Source organism: Heterodontus francisci, unplaced genomic scaffold, assembly GCF_036365525.1.
Source record: "Heterodontus francisci isolate sHetFra1 unplaced genomic scaffold, sHetFra1.hap1 HAP1_SCAFFOLD_304, whole genome shotgun sequence".
Lineage (NCBI taxonomy): Eukaryota > Metazoa > Chordata > Chondrichthyes > Heterodontiformes > Heterodontidae > Heterodontus > Heterodontus francisci.
The window spans coordinates 1135275-1152368 of NW_027141800.1; positions in this window are offsets into that span (position 1 = coordinate 1135275).

Here is a 17094-nt window from a genome sequence, read left to right on the forward strand (position 1 = left end):
AATTCCCCATACACACCTGGCAGGTCCCTGATCCACTGTGAAAACCCCATACACACCTGGCAGGATCCTGATAAACTTTGAACAACCCCGTACACACCTGGCAGGATCCTTATTCACTGTGAAAACCCCATTCACTCCTGGCAGGATGCTGATACACTGTGAAAACCCCGTACACAACTGGCAGGATCCTGATGCACGTTGAATACCCCAAACACACCTGGCAGGATCCTGAACCACTGTGAATCCCAATACACATGTGGCAGGATTCGGATAAACTGTGTAACCCCCAAATACACCTGGCAGGATCCTGATAAAATGTGAAACCCACATAGACACCTGGCAGGATCCTGATCCACTGCGAAACCCCGTACACACCAGGCAGGATCCTGATAAACTGTGAGACCCACATACACACCTGGCAGGATCCTGATGCACTGTGAAAACACCATACACACCAGGCAGGATCCTGATAAACTGTGAGACCCACATACACACATGGCAGGATCCTGATGCACTGTGAAAACCCCATACACACCTGGCAGGATCCTGATGCACTGTGATAACCCCATACACACGATGCAGGATCCTGATACACTGTGAAACCCCATACACACGTGGCAGGATCCTGATCCACTGTGAAACCCCATACACACCAGGCAGGATCCTGATAAACTGTGAAACCCACATGCACACCTGGCAGGAGCCTGATACACTGTGAAATCCACATACACACCTGGCAGGATCCTGACTAACTGCGAAAACCCCAGACACACCAGGCAGGATCCTGATTAACTGTGAAACCCACATATACACCTGGAAGGAACCTGATAAACTGTGAAACCCCATACACACGTGGCAGGATCCTGATACACTGTGAAACCTCCAGGCACATCTGGAAGGATCCTGATGCACTGTGAAAACCCCATACACATCGGGCAGGATCCTGACGCACTGTGAAAACCCTATTCACATCTGGCAGGATCCTGATAAACTGTGAAACCCACATACACACCTGGCAGGATCCTGATAAACTTTGAAACCGCCAGACACAGCAGGCCGTATCCCGATAAACTGTGAAACCCCCATTATCACCTGGCAGGATCATGAAAACTGTGAAACCCCCATACAAACCTGGCAGGAAAATGATAAACTGTGAAACCAACATACACACCTGGCAGGATCCTGATAAACTGTGAAACCCCCATACACACCTGGCAGGATCCTGATAAACTGTGAAAACCCCAGACACACCTGGCAGGATCCTGATAAACTGTGAAAACCACATACACACCTGGCAGGATGCTGATACACTGTGAAACCCCCATACACACCTGGCAAGATCCTGATAAACTGTGAAACCCCCAAACACAGCTGGCAGGAAACTGATAAACTGTGAAACAAACATACACACCTGGCAGGATCCTGATTATCTGTGAAAACCCCATACACACCTGGCAGGATCCTGATAAACTGTGAAAACCCCAGACACACCTGGCAGGATCCTGATAAACTGTGAAACCCACATACACACCTGGCAGGATCCTGATACACTGTGAAACCCCCATACACACCTGGCATGATCCTAATAATTGTGAATCCCACATACACACCTGGCATGATCCTGATACACTGTGAAAACCCCATTCGCACCTGGCAGGATCCTGATGCATAGTGAAAACCCCATACACACCGGCCAGGATCCTGATACACAGTGAAATACCCACACACACCTGGCAGGATCCTGATGCACAGTGAAAACCCCAAACACACCTGGCAGGATCCTGATGCACTGTGAAAACTACATACACACCTGGCAGTATCCTGATGCACTGTGAAAACCAAATACGCACCTGGCAGGATCCTTATACACTGTGAAAACCCCACACACACCTGGCAGGATCCTGATCCACTGTGAAAACCCCATGCACACCTAGCAGGATCCTGATCCACTGTGAAAACCCCAGACGCACTTGGCAGGATCCTGATACACTGTGAAAACCCCATACACACCTGACAGTGTCCTGATACACTGTGAAAACACCATAAACACATGGCAGGATCCTGATCCACTGTATATACCCCATACGCACCTGGCAGGATGCTGATGAACTGAAACCCACATACACACCTGGCAGGATCCTGATATACTGTGAAAACCCATACACACCTGGCAGGATCCTGATATACTGTGAAACCCCCATACACACCTGGCAGGAGCCTGATGCACTGTGCAAACTCCATACACGCCTGGCAGGACCTTGATAAACTGTGAAGACCCCATGCACACCTGGCAGGATCCTGATACACTGTGAAATCCCGGACACACCTGGCAGGATCCTGATCCTCTGTGAAAACCCCATACACACCTGGCAGGATCCCGATCCCCTGTGAAAACTCCGTACACATCTGGCAGGATCCTGATCCACTGTGAAAACCCCGTACACACCTAACAGGATCCTGATCCACTGTGAAACCCCATTCACATCTGGCAGGATCCTGATAAACTGTGAAACCCACATACACACCTGGCAGGATACTGATACACTATGAAAACCCCACACACACAGAGCAGGCTCCTGATGCACAGTGAAACCCCAAACACACCTGGCAGGATCCTGAACCACTGTGAAAACCCATACACAAGTGGCAGGAACTCGATAAACTGTGAAACACACATGCACACCTGCAGGATCCTGATACACTGGGAATTCCCCATACACACCTGGCAGGTTCCTGATCCACTGTGAAAACCCCATACACATCTGGCAGTATCCTGATACACTGTGAAAACCCCATACACACCTGGCAGGATGCTGATACACTGTGAAAACCCCGTACACAACTGGCAGAGTCCTGATGCACAGTTAAACCCCATTCACATCTGGCAGGATCCAGATACACAGTGAAACCCCATTCACATCTGGCAGGATCCTGATACACTGTGAAACCCCATACACACCTGGCAGGATCCTGATAAACTGTGAAACCCCATACACACCTGTCAGAAACCTGATACACAGTGAAACCCCCATACACACGTGGCAGGATCCTGATACACTTTGAACACTCCATACACACCTGGCAGGACCTCGATAAACTGTGAACACCCCATACACACCTGGCAGGATCCTGATAAACTGTGAAAACCCCATACACACCTGGCAGTATCCTGATAAACTGTGAAAACCCCAGACACACGTGGCAGGATCCTGATAAACTGTGAAACCCACATACACACCTGGCAGGATCCTGATACACTGTGAAACCCCCATACACACCTGGCATGATCCTGATCCACTGTGAAACCCAAATACACACAGGGAAGGATCCTGATACAATGTGAAAACCCAATATACACCTGGCAGGATCCTGATGGACAGTGAGAAGCCCATACACACCTGGCAGGATCCTGATACACTGTGAAAACCCCACATACACCTGGCAGGATCCTGTTGCACAGTGAAAACCCCAAATACACCTGGCAGAATCCTGATACACTGTGAAAGCCCCACACACACCTGGCAGGATCCTGATCCACTGTGAGAACCCCATACACACCTGGCAGGATCCTGACCCACTGTGAAAACCCCATACCAACTTGGCAAGATCCTGATACACTGTGAAAACCCCACACACACCTGGAAGGATCCTGATACACTGTGAAAACAACATACACACCTGGCAGGATACTGATCCACTGTATATTCCCCATACGCACCTGGCAGGATGCTGATAAATTGTGAAACCCTCAAACAAACCTGGCAGGATCCTGATAAACTGTGAAACTTCCATACACACCTGGCAGGATCCTGATATACTGTGAAAACCCATACACACCTGGCAGGATCCTGATATACTGTGAAACCCCCATACACACCTGGCAGGAGCCTGATGCACTGTGAAATCCCCGTACACACCTGGCATGTTCCTGATGCACAGTGAACCCGCATTCACATCTGGCAGGATCCTGATACACAGTGAAACCCCATTCACATCTGGCAGGAACCTGATACACTGTGAAACCCCATACACCCCTGGCAGGATACTGATACACTGTGAAACCCCATACACACCTATCAGAAGCCTGATACACAGTGAAACCCGCATACACACCTGGCAGGATCCTGATACACTGTGCAAATTCCATACACGCCTGGCAGGACCTTGATAAACAGTGAAGACCCCATACACACCTGGCAGGATCCTGATACACTGTGAAATCAACGACACACCTGGCAGGATCCTGATCCTCTGTGAAAACCCCATACACACCTGGCAGGATCCCGATCCCCTGTGAAAACTCCGTACACATCTGGCAGGATCCTGATCCACTGTGAAAACCCCGTACACACCTGGCAGGATCCTGATCCACTGTGAAACCCCATTCACATCTGGCAGGATCCTGATAAACTGTGAAACCCACATACACACCTTGCAGGATACTGATACACTGTGAAAACCCCACACACACAGAGCAGGATCCTGATGCACAGTGAAACCCCAAACACACCTGGCAGGATCCTGAACCACTGTGAAAACCCATACACACGTGGCAGGAACTCGATAAACTGTGAAACACACATGCACACCTGCAGGATCCTGATACACTGGGAATTCCCCATACACACCTGGCAGGTTCCTGATCCACTGTGAAAACCCCATACGCATCCGGCACTATCCTGATACACTGTGGAAACCCCATACACACCTGGCAGGATCCTGATACACAGTGAACAACCCCGTACACACCTGGCAGGATCCTGATACACTGTGAAAACCCCATACACACCTGGCAGGATGCTGATACACTGTGAAAACCCCGTACACAACTGGCAGGATCCTGATGCACAGTTAAACCCCATTCACATCTGGCAGGATCCTGATACACAGTGAAACCCCATTCACATCTGGCAGGATCCTGATACACTGTGAAACCCCATACACACCTGGCAGGAGCCTGATAAACTGTGAAACCCCATACACACCTGTCAGAAACCTGATACACAGTGAAACCCCCATACACGCCTGGCAGGATCCTGATACACTTTGAAGACTCCATACACGCCTGGCAGGACCTTGATAAACTGTCAACACCCCATACACACCTGGCAGGATCCTGATAAACTGTGAAACCCCCATACACACCTGGCATGATCCTAATAATTGTGAATCCCACATACACACCTGGCATGATCCTGATACACTATGAAAACCCCATACGCACCTGGCAGGATCCTGATGCATAGTGAAAACCCCATACACACCTGCCAGGATCCTGATACACAGTGAAAAACCCACACACACCTGGCAGGATCCAGATGCACAGTGAAAACCCCAAACACACCTGGCAGGATCCTGATGCACTGTGAAAACTACATACACACCTGGCAGTATCCTGATGCACTGTGAAAACCAAATACGCACCTGGCAGGATCCTGATACACTGTGAAAACCCCACACACACCTGGCAGGATCCTGATCCACTGTGAAAACCCCATACACACCTGGCAGGATCTGATCCACTGTGAAAACCCCAGACGCACTTGGCAGGATCCTGATACACTGTGAAAACCCCATACACACCTGGCAGTGTCCTGATACACTGTGAAAACACCATAAACACCTGGCAGGATCCTGATCCACTGTATATACCCCATACGCACCTGGCAGGATGCTGATGAACTGAAACCCACATACACACCTGGCAGGATCCTGATATACTGTGAAAACCCATACACACCTGGCAGGATCCTGATTTTCTGTGAAACCCCCATACACACCTGGCAGGAGCCTGATGCACTGTGCAAACTCCATACACGCCTGGCAGGACCTTGATAAACTGTGAAGACCCGATGCACACCTGGCAGGATCCTGATACACTGTGAAATCCCGGACACACCTGGCAGGATCCTGATCCTCTGTGAAAACCCCATACACACCTGGCAGGATCCCGATCCCCTGTGAAAACTCCGTACACATCTGGCAGGATCCTGATCCACTGTGAAAACCCCGTACACACCTAACAGGATCCTGATCCACTGTGAAACCCCATTCACATCTGGCAGGATCCTGATAAACTGTGAAACCCACATACACACCTGGCAGGATACTGATACACTGTGAAAACCCCACACACACAGAGCAGGCTCCTGATGCAATGTGAAACCCCAAACACACCTGGCAGGATCCTGAACCACTGTGAAAACCCATACACAAGTGGCAGGAACTCGATAAACTGTGAAACGCACATGCACACCTGCAGGATCCTGATACACTGGGAATTCCCCATACACACCTGGCAGGTTCCTGATCCACTGTGAAATCCCCATACACATCTGGCAGTATCCTGATACACTGTGAAAACCCCATACACACCTGGCAGGATCCTGATACACAGTGAACAACCCCGTACACTCCTGGCAGGATGCTGATACACTGTGAAAACCCCATACACACCTGGCAGGATGCTGATACACTGTGAAAGCCCCGTACACAACTGGCAGGGTCCTGATGCACAGTTAAACCCCATTCACATCTGGCAGGATCCTGATACACAGTGAAACCCCATTCACATCTGGCAGGATCCTGATACACTGTGAAACCCCATACACACCTGGCAGGATCCTGATAAACTGTGAAACCCCATACACACCTGTCAGAAACCTGATACACAGTGAAACACCCATACACACGTGGCAGGATCCTGATACACTTTGAAAACTCCATACACGCCTGGCAGGACCTTGATAAACTGTGAACACCCCATACACACCTGGCAGGATCCTGATAAACTGTGAAAACCCCATACACACCTGGCAGTATCCTGATAAACTGTGAAAACCCCAGACACACGTGGCAGGATCCTGATAAACTGTGAAACCCACATACACACCTGGCAGGATCCTGATACACTGTGAAACCCCCATACACACCTGGCATGATCCTGATCCACTGTGAAACCCAAATACACACATGGAAGGATCCTGATACAATGTGAAAACCCAATATACACCTGGCAGGATCCTGATGGACAGTGAGAAGCCCATACACACCTGGCAGGATCCTGATACACTGTGAAAAACCCACACACACCTGGCAGGATCCTGTTGCACAGTGAAAACCCCAAATACACCTGGCAGAATCCTGATACACTGTGAAAGCCCCACACACACCTGGCAGGATCCTGATCCACTGTGAGAACCCCATACACACCTGGCAGGATCCTGACCCACTGTGAAAACCCCATACCAACTTGGCAAGATCCTGATACACTGTGAAAACCCCACACACACCTGGCAGGATCCTGATACACTGTAAAACAACATACACACCTGGCAGGATACTGATCCACTGTATATTCCCCATACGCACCTGGCAGGATGCTGATAAATTGTGAAACCCTCAAACAAACCTGGCAGGATCCTGATATACTGTGAAAACCCATACACACCTGGCAGGATCCTGATATACTGTGAAACCCCCATACACACCTGGCAGGAGCCTGATGCACTGTGAAATCCCCGTACACACCTGGCATGTTCCTGATGCACAGTGAAACCGCATTCACATCTGGCAGGAACCTGATACACAGTGAAACCCCATTCACATCTGGCAGGATCCTGATACACTGTGAAACCCCATACACACCTATCAGAAACCTGATACACAGTGAAACCCGCATACACACCTGGCAGGATCCTGATACACTGTGCAAATTCCATACACGCCTGGCAGGACCTTGATAAACAGTGAAGACCCCATACACACCTGGCAGGATCCTGATACACTGTGAAATCAACGACACACCTGGCAGGATCCTGATCCTCTGTGAAAACCCCATACACACCTGGCAGGATCCCGATCCCCTGTGAAAACTCCGTACACATCTGGCAGGATCCTGATCCACTGTGAAAACCCCGTACACACCTGGCAGGATCCTGATCCACTGTGAAACCCCATTCACATCTGGCAGGATCCTGATAAACTGTGAAACCCACATACACACCTGGCAGGATACTGATACACTGTGAAAACCCCACACACACAGAGCAGGATCCTGATGCACAGTGAAACCCCAAACACACCTGGCAGGATCCTGAACCACTGTGAAAACCCATACACACGTGGCAGGAACTCGATAAACTGTGAAACACACATGCACACCTGCAGGATCCTGATACACTGGGAATTCCCCATACACTCCTGGCAGGTTCCTGATCCACTGTGAAAACCCCATACGCATCCGGCAGTATCCTGATACACTGTGGAAACCCCATACACACCTGGCAGGATCCTGATACACAGTGAACAACCCCGTACACACCTGGCAGGATCCTGATACACTGTGAAAACCCCATACACACCTGCCAGGATGCTGATACACTGTGAAAACCCCGTACACAACTGGCAGGATCCTGATGCACAGTTAAACCCCATTCACATCTGGCAGGATCCTGATACACAGTGAAACCCCATTCACATCTGGCAGGATCCTGATACACTGTGAAACCCCATACACACCTGGCAGGAGCCTGATAAACTGTGAAACCCCATACACACCTGTCAGAAACCTGATACACAGTGAAACCCCCATACACGCCTGGCAGGATCCTGATACACTTTGAAGACTCCATACACGCCTGGCAGGACCTTGATAAACTGTGAACACCCCATACACATCTGGCAGGATCCTGATGCACTGTGAAATCCCTGACACACCTGGCAGGATCCTGATAAACTGTGAAACACACGTAAACACTTGACAGGATCCTGATAAACTGTGAAACCCCGATACACACCTGGCAGGGTCCTGATACACTGTGAAAACCCCACACACACTTGGCAGGATCCTGATCCACTGTGAAACTCCATACACACCATGCAGGATCCTGATATAATGTGAAACCGACAAACAAACCGGGCAGGAGCCTGATACACTGTGAAACCCACATACACACCTGGCAGGATCCTGATACACTGTGAAAACTCCATGCACACCTGGCAAGATCCTGATAAACTGTGAAACCCACATACACACCTGTCAGGATCCTGATAAACTGTGAAACCCCATGCACACGTGGCAGGTTCCTGATACACTGTGAAAACCCCATACACACCTGGCAGTGTCCTGATACACAGTGAACCCCCATACACACCTGGCAGGATCCTGATAAACTGTGAAACCCCCATGCACACCTGGCAGTATCCTGATGCGCTTTGAAATCCACATACACACCTGGCAGGTTCCTGACCCACTGTGAAAACTCCATACACACCTGGAAGGAGCCTGATAAACTGTGAAAACCACATAAACACTTGGCAGGATCCTGATCCACTGTGAAACCCCATGCACACCAGGCAGGATCATGATATACTGTGAAACCGACATACAAACCTGGCAGGAGCCTGATACACTGTGAAACCCACATACACACCTGGCAGGATCCTGATACACTGTGAAAACTCCATGCACACCTGGCAAGACCCTGATAAACTGTTAAACCCACGTACACACCTGTCAGAATCCTGATAAACTGTGAAACCCCATGCACACGTGGCAGGTTCCTGATACACTGTGAAAACCCCATACACACCTGGCAGGATGCTGATCCACTTTGAAAACCCCATACACACCTGGCAGGATCCTGATACACAGTGAACCCCCATTACACACCTGGCAGGATGCTGATAAACTGTGAAACCCCCATACACACCTGGCAGGATCCTGATGCGCTTTGCAATCCACATACACACCTCGCAGGTTCCTGACCCACTGTGAAAACCCCATACACACCTGGAAGGAGGCTGATAAACTGTGAAAACCACATACACAACTGGCAGGATCCTGATGCACAGTGAAAACCCCAAACACACCTGGCAGGATCCTGATACACTGTGAAAACCCCATACACACCTAGCAGGATCCTGATGCACAGTGAAACCCAAACACACCTGGCAGGATCCTGAACCACTGTGAAACCCACATACACATCTGGCAGGATCCTGATACACTGTGAAATCCCCATACACACCTGGCAGGTTCCTGATCCACTGTGAAAACCCCATACACATCTGGCAGGATCCTGATACATTGTGAAAACCCCATACACACCTGGCAGGATCCTGATACACTGTGAACAACCCAAACACACCTGGCAGGATCCTGATACACTGTGAAATCCCCGTACACACCTGGCAGGATCCTGATGCAGAGTGAATACCCCAAACACACCTGGCAGGATCCTGAACCACTGTGAAACCCCATACACATGTGGTAGGATCCTGATAAACTGTGAAACCACGAAACACACCTGGCAGGATCCTGATAAACTGTGAAACCCACATAGACACCTGGGAGGATCCTGATCCACTGTGAAACCCCATACACACCAGGCAGGATCCTGATCAACTCCGAAACCCACATACACACCTGGCAGGATCCTGATGCACTGTGAAATCCCCATACACACCAGGCAGGATCCTGATAAACTTTGAAACCCACAGACACACCTGGCAGTATCGTGATTCACTGTGAAAACCCCATACACACCTGGCAGGATCCTGATACACTGTGAAAACCCCATACACACCTGGCAGGTTCCTGATGCACTGTGAAAACCCCATACACACGATGCAGGATCCTGATACACGTTGAAACCCCCATACACATCTGGAAGTATCCTGATGCACTGTGAAAACCCCATACATATCTGGCAGGATCCTGATGCCCTGTGAAAACCCCATTCACATCTGGCAGTTTCCTGATAAACTGTGAAACCCACATACACACCTGGCAGGATCCTGATGAACTGTGAAACACCCATACACACCTGGCCGGATCCTGATGAACTGTGAAACCCCCATACACCCCTGGCAGGATCCTGATAAACTGTGAAACCCACATACAAACCTGGCAGGATCCTGATAAACTGTGAAACCCACATACAAACCTGGCAGGATCCTGATAAAATGTGAAACCCCCAAACACACCTGGCAGGATCCTGATACACTGTGAAAACCCCTTATACACGTGGCAGGAATCTGATCCACTGTGAAACCCCATACACACCAGGCAGGATCCTGATAAACTGTGAAACCCACATACACACCTGGCAGGAGCCTGATACACTGTGAAACCCACATACACACCTGTCAGTATCCTGATAAACTGTGAAATCCCATGCACACGTGCCAGGATCCTGATACACAGTGAAACCCCCAGACACATCTGGAAGGATCCTGATGCACTGTGAAAACGCCATTCACATCTGGCAGGATCCTGATAAACTGTGAAACCCACATACACACCTGGCAGGATCCTGATAAACTGTGAAACCCCCAGACACACCTGGCAGGATCCCGCTAAAATGTGAAAACCCCATACACACCTGGCAGGATCCTGACAAACTGTGAAACCCCCATACACACCTGGCAGGAAACTGATAAACTGTGAAACCAACATACACACCTGGCAGGATCCTGATAAACTGTGAAAACCCCATATACACCTGGCAGGATCCTGATAAACTGTGAAAACCCCAGACACACCTGGCAGGATCGTGATAAACTGTGAAACCAACATACACACCTGGCAGGATCCTGACACACTGTGAAACCCCCATACACACCTGGCATGATCCTGATAAACTGTGAAACCCACATACACACCTGGCAGGATCCTGATACACTGTGAAAACGCCATACACACCTGGCAGTATCCTGAAAAACTGTGAAAACCGCAGACACACGTGGCAGGATCCTGATAAACTGTGAAACCCACATACACACCTGGCAGGATCCTGATACACTGTGAAACCCCCATACACACCTGGCATGATCCTGATCCACTGTGAAACCCAAATACACACATGGAAGGATCCTGATACAATGTGAAAACCCAATATACACCTGGCAGGATCCTGATACACTGTGAAAACGCCATACACACCTGGCAGTATCCTGAAAAACTGTGAAAACCGCAGACACACGTGGCAGGATCGTGATAAACTGTGAAACCAACATACACACCTGGCAGGATCCTGACACACTGTGAAACCCCCATACACACCTGGCAGGATCCTGATACACTGTGAAACCCTCAAACAAACCTGGCAGGATCCTGATAAACTGTGAAACCCCCATACACACCTGGCAGGATCCTGATATACTGTGAAAACCCATACACACCTGGCAGGATCCTGATATACTGTGAAACCCCCATACACACCTGACAGGAGCCTGATGCACTGTGAAATCCCCGTACACACCTGGCATGTTCCTGATGCACAGTGAAACCGCATTCACATCTGGCAGGATCCTGATACACAGTGAAACCCCATTCACATCTGGCAGGATCCTGATACACTGTGAAGCCCCATACACACCTGGCAGGATCCTGATACACTGTGAAACCCCATACACACCTATCAGAAACCTGATACACAGTGAAACCCGCATACACACCTGGCAGGATCCTGATACACTGTGCAAATACCATACACGCCTGGCAGGACCTTGATAAACAGTGAAGACCCCATACACACCTGGCAGGATCCTGATACACTGTGAAATCAACGACACACCTGGCAGGATCCTGATCCTCTGTGAAAACCCCATACACACCTGGCAGATTCCCGATCCCCTGTGAAAACTCCACACACATCTGGCAGGATCCTGATCCACTGTGAAAACCCCGTACACACCTGGCAGGATCCTGATCCACTGTGAAACCCCAATCACATCTGGCAGGATCTTGCCAAACTGTGAAACCCACATACACACCTGGCAGGATACTGATACACTGTGAAAACCCCACACACACAGAGCAGGATCCTGATGCACAGTGAAACCCCAAACACACCTGGCAGGATCCTGAACCACTGTGAAAACCCATACACACGTGGCAGGAACTCGATAAACTGTGAAACACACATGCACACCTGCAGGATCCTGATACACTGGGAATTCCCCATACACACCTGGCAGGTTCCTGATCCACTGTGAAAACCCCATACACATCCGGCAGTATCCTGATACACTGTGGAAATCCCATACACACCTGGCAGGATCCTGATACACAGTGAACAACCCCGTACACACCTGGCAGGATCCTGATACACTGTGAAAACCCCATACACACCTGGCAGGATGCTGATACACTGTGCAAACCCCGTACACAACTGGCAGGATCCTGATGCACAGTTAAACCCCATTCACATCTGGCAGGATCCTGATACACAGTGAAACCCCATACACACCTGGCAGGAGCCTGATAAACTGTGAAACCCCATACACACCTGTCAGAAACCTGATACACAGTGAAACCCCCATACACACCTGGCAGGATCCTGATACACTTTGAAGACTCCATACACGCCTGGCAGGACCTTGATAAACTGTGAACACCCCATACACACCTGGCAGGATCCTGATACACTGTGAAATCCCTGACACACCTGGCAGGATCCTGATCCACTGTGAAAACCCCGTACACACCTGGCAGGATCCTGATCCACTGTGAAACCACATTCACATCTGGCAGGATCCTGATAAACTGTGAAACCCACATACACACCTGGCAGGATCCCGATCCGCTGTGAAAATTCCGTACACATCTGGCAGGATCCTGATCCACTGTGAAAACCCCGTACACACCTGGCAGGATCCTGATCCACTGTGAAACCCCATTCACATCTGGCAGGATCCTGATAAACTGTGAAACCCACATACACACCTGGCAGGATACTGATACACTGTGAAAACCCCACACACACAGAGCAGGCTCCTGATGCACAGTGAAACCCCAAACACACCTGGCAGGATCCTGAACCACTGGGAAAACCCATACACAAGTGGCAGGAACTCGATAAACTGTGAAACACACATGCACACCTGCAGGATCCTGATACACTGGGAATTCCCCATACACACCTGGCAGGTTCCTAATCCACTGTGAAAACCCCATACACATCTGGCAGTATCCTGATACACTGTGAAAACCCCATACACACCTGGCAGGATCCTGATACACTGTGAAAACCCCGTACACTCCTGACAGGATCCTGATACACTGTGAAAACCCCATACACACCTGGCAGGATGCTGATACACTGTGAAAACCCCGTACACAACTGGCAGGGTCCTGATGCACAGTTAAACCCCATTCACATCTGGCAGGATCCTGATACACAGTGAAACCCCATTCACATCTGGCAGGATCCTGATACACTGTGAAACCCCATACACACCTGGCAGGATCCTGATAAACTGTGAAACCCCATACACACCTGTCAGAAACCTGATACACAGTGAAACCCCCATACACACGTGGCAGGATCCTGATACACTTTGAAAACTCCATACACGCCTGGCAGGACCTTGATAAACTGTGAACACCCCATACACACGTGGCAGGATCCTGATACACTGTGAAATCCCTGACACACCTGGCAGGATCCTGATCCACTGTGAAAACCCCGTACACACCTGGCATGATCCTGATCCACTGTGAAACCCCATTCACATCTGGCAGGATCCTGATAAACTGTGAAACCCACATACACACCTGGCAGGATCCTGAGACACTGTGAAAACCCCACACACACAGAGCAGGATCCTGATGCACAGTGAAACCCCAAACACACCTGGCAGGATCCTGAACCACTGTGAAAACCATACACACGTGGCAGGAACTTGATAAACTGTGAAACCCACATGCACACCTGGCAGGATGCTGATACACTGTGAATTCCCCATACACACCTGGCAGGTCCCTGATCAACTGTGAAAACCCCATACACATCTGGCAGTATCCTGATACACTGTGAAAACCCCATACACACCTGGCAGGATCCTGATAAACTTTGAACAACCCCGTACACACCTGGCAGGATCCTGATTCACTGTGAAAACCCCATTCACTCCTGGCAGGATCCTGATACACTGTGAAATCCCCGTACACAACTGGCAGGATCCTGATGCACGTTGAATACCCCAAACACACCTGGCAGGATCCTGATAAACTGTGAAACCCACATGCACACCTGGCAGGAGCCTGATACACTGTGAAACCCACATACACACCTGGCAGGATCCTGAGTAACTGCGAAAACCCCAGACACACCAGGCAGGATCCTGATAAACTGTGAAACCCACGTATACACCTGGAAGGAACCTGATAAACTGTGAAACCCCATACACACGTGGCAGGATCCTGATACACTGTGAAACCTCCAGGCACATCTGGAAGGATCCTGATGCACTGTGAAAACCCCATACACATCGGGCAGGATCCTGACGCACTGTGAAAACCCTATTCACATCTGGCAGGATCCTGATAAACTGTGAAACCCACATACACACCTGGCAGGATCCTGATAATCTTTGAAACCCCCAGACACAGCAGGCCGTATCCCGATAAACTGTGAAACCCCCATTATCACCTGGCAGGATCATGAAAACTGTGAAACCCTCATACACACCTGGCAGGAAAATGATAAACTGTGAAACCAACATACACACCTGGCAGGATCCTGATAAACTGTGAAAACCACATACACACCTGGCAGGATGCTGATACACTGTGAAACCCCCATACACACCTGGCAAGATCCTGATAAACTGTGAAACCCACAAACACAGCTGGCAGGAAACTGATAAACTGTGAAACAAACATACACGACTGGCAGGATCCTGAGTAACTGCGAAAACCCCAGACACACCAGGCAGGATCCTGATAAACTGTGAAACCCACGTATACACCTGGAAGGAACCTGATAAACTGTGAAACCCCATACACACGTGGCAGGATCCTGATACACTGTGAAACCTCCAGGCACATCTGGAAGGATCCTGATGCACTGTGAAAACCCCATACACATCGGGCAGGATCCTGACGCACTGTGAAAACCCTATTCACATCTGGCAGGATCCTGATAAACTGTGAAACCCACATACACACCTGGCAGGATCCTGATAATCTTTGAAACCCCCAGACACAGCAGGCCGTATCCCGATAAACTGTGAAACCCCCATTATCACCTGGCAGGATCATGAAAACTGTGAAACCCTCATACACACCTGGCAGGAAAATGATAAACTGTGAAAACCCCAGACACACCTGGCAGGATCCTGATAAACTGTGAAAACCGCATACACACCTGGCAGGATGCTGATACACTGTGAAACCCCCATACACACCTGGCAAGATCCTGATAAACTGTGAAACCCCCAAACACAGCTGGCAGGAAACTGATAAACTGTGAAACAAACATACACGCCTGGCAGGATCCTGATTATCTGTGAAAACCCCATACACACCTGGCAGGATCCTGATAAACTGTGAAAACCCCAGAAACACCTGTCAGGATCCTGATAAACTGTGAAACCCACATACACACCTGGCAGGATCCTGATACACTGTGAAACCCCCATACACACCTGGCATGATCCTAATAATTGTGAATCCCACATACACACCTGGCATGATCCTGATACACTATGAAAACCCCATACGCACCTGGCAGGATCCTGATGCATAGTGAAAACCCCATACACACCTGCCAGGATCCTGATACACAGTGAAAAACCCACACACACCTGGCAGGATACTGATGCACAGTGAAAACCCCAAACACACCTGGCAGGATCCTGATACACTGTGAAAACTACATACACACCTGGCAGTATCCTGATGCACTGTGAAAACCAAATACGCACCTGGCAGGATCCTGATACACTGTGAAAACCCCACACACACCTGGCAGGATCCTGATCCACTGTGAAAACCCCATACACACCTGGCAGGATCCTGATCCACTGTGAAAACCCCAGACGCACTTGGCAGGATCCTGATACACTGTGAAAATAACATACACACCTGGCAGTGTCCTGATACACTGTGAAAACACCATAAACACCTGGCAGGATCCTGATCCACTGTATATACCCCATACGCACCTGGCAGGATGCTGATGAACTGAAACCCACATACACACCTGGCAGGATCCTGATATACTGTGAAAACCCATACACACCTGGCAGGATCCTGATATACTGTGAAACCCCCATACACACCTGGCAGGAGCCTGATGCACT